Genomic DNA, 2500 nt, shown 5'->3' on the forward strand with positions numbered 1-2500 from the left:
ATCACACACTCTCTCTCTCTCACACACACACTCTCTCTCTCTCTTTCTCTTCCCCCCCTCTCTCTCTCTCTTTCTCTTCCCCCCCCCCCTCTCTCTCTCTCTCTCTCTCTCTCTCTCTCTCTCTCTCTCTCTCTCTCTCTCTCTCTCTCTCTCTCTCTCTCTCTCTCTCTCTCTCTCTCTCTTTTCCCCTCCTCTCGCTCTCTCAAGGGAAGAATGCTTTACTAAATGATATTTGATGGAAAGCGTATTATAAACTAATCCTTCACAAATTGCGTATATCATAAACTGATATTCATGAAACTGTATTCCTTAGAACAAAGCTTTTTACAAACAGACATTATACAAATAATTTTACGAAATAAATATTGCACAAACAGATATTTCACTTTTTTTACGTATTTCACACACAAAGATCATTGCTAAGAACAAACAGCATACAGATAACACAACTTCAGGCATTCACTCTTAAAAGAATATACTCAAAACAACTCAATTATCTAACTTAATTGATATCTTTACGGAAGGTACAGAAGGATAATTAAGTGTTCATTAAGGTCTTCGCTTATTCAGCTGTAAGAATCTCCTTTGTTTATTATACTTCATTATATTTCTCAAAGGTACTCTGTGATTTCATTTTTTTTCTTGCGCACATTTTCTGCTCGTCTGACTTACTTCCTGTCTGTCTGTTTGTCTCTCTTTCTGTCTGTTTCTCTCAGTCTATCTGTCAGTTTCTCTTTCTGATTCTTTCTTTCTGTCTGTGTCTCTCTGTCTGTATGTCAGTTTCTCTTTCTGATTCTCTCTTTCTGTCCGTTTCTCTCTGTCTATATGACAGTTTCTCTTTCTGATTCTTTCTTTCTGTCTGTCTGTCTCTCTTAATCTCTTAATCTCTCTCTGTATCTATCTATCTCTATATCCCCATCCCTATCTCTCTTTCTCTCTGTCTCTCTCTCTCTCTCTCTCTCTCTGTCTCCCTCCCTCACTCCCCCCCTCTCTCTCTCTCCTCACACACGCACGTATCTTTTATATACATTCATATACATTAACCATTAAATACAAACTTAAGCACACCACAAGCAATTACAAACCAACTAAATCACCGTATAGTTGTAGCTGCAAGAAATGAGAAATTTGATAACTTTACAACACCAATCAGAAATTTTGGACTCGTGGAAAGATAAGACACAAATTGAGTAAATATCGCAGTGACGTCCAATGTATATATATATATTTCGAAATAAAGTAAGAAAATAATAGAGCATCTCTCTCTTTCTCTTTCTTTTATCTCTATCTCTCAGTCACACTCTCTCTTTCTTCTCTATCTCTCTCTCTATTTCTTTTTTTTCTCTCCCTCACTCACTCTCTCTCTCTCTCTCTCTCTCTCTCTCTCTCTCTGGCTCTGCTCTCTCTGTGTCTGTCTCTCTCTCTCTCTCACTATCTCACTCAATCTCTCTTTCTCTCTCTCACTATCTCACTCAATCTCTCTTTCTCTCTCTCACTATCTCTCTCTCTCTGCCTCTCTCCCTCTCTCCCTCTCTCCCTCTCTCTCCCTGCCTCGCCTCGCTCGCCAAGACAAGGAACACATACCAAGAATCAACCAAGAAAGTGGATTTCTTATTTGCAAACTTCACAATTTCTTCCCGAACTCAGAACCGTTCTTCTCTCTTTGGCTGCGCGGGCTGAGGAAATCTGGGAGGTTTTGCGGCCGTTGCCTCTGGGAACTCTATGGAAGTTTTGATGGATCTGAAATGTATGACTGATGCTGACTTCTTGGAAGAGTTTATATATATATATATATATATATATATATATATATATATATATATATATATATGTATATATATATATGTATATATATATATATGTATATATATATATGTATATATATATATATATATATATATATATATATATATATATATATATATATATATGTGTGTGTGTGTGTGTGTGTGTGTGTGTGTGTGTGTGTGTGTGTGTACTTATATATGTATATACATACATATATATGTATATATATATATATATATATATATATATATATATATATATTCATACATCTATCTATCTATCCATCTATATAAATACATATACATATCATCATCCTCATCATCAATCAGCATCAATCCACTGCAGTACGTAGGCCTCTCCCAATCTATTCCAATTCTTCCTGTCTTGCGTCTTTTGTTTCCAGTCTTGGTCCCCAAATTTCGCTATTTCGTCAAGCCATCTTGTTACTGGTCTGGCCCTTGGTCTCTTTATGTTATCTATAGTCCAGTCTGTTACTTTCTTTGTCCATCTATCGTCCTGTCTCCTGCCCATTACCATTTCTTATTGTTGATGCTCCCAAGTATATCTTCCACTTCTGTCTGTTTCCTGATCCACGTCGCCCTCATCCGATCTCTTAGGCTAATTCCCAGCATCGATCTTTCCTTCCCTCTCTGGACACTCATTAGTTTCCTCTCCAGTAATTTGGTTGCAGTCCATGTTTCTGATCCACAGG

The sequence above is a fragment of the Penaeus vannamei genome, chromosome 32, assembly GCF_042767895.1.
Source record: "Penaeus vannamei isolate JL-2024 chromosome 32, ASM4276789v1, whole genome shotgun sequence".
In the NCBI taxonomy this organism is placed as follows: domain Eukaryota; kingdom Metazoa; phylum Arthropoda; class Malacostraca; order Decapoda; family Penaeidae; genus Penaeus; species Penaeus vannamei.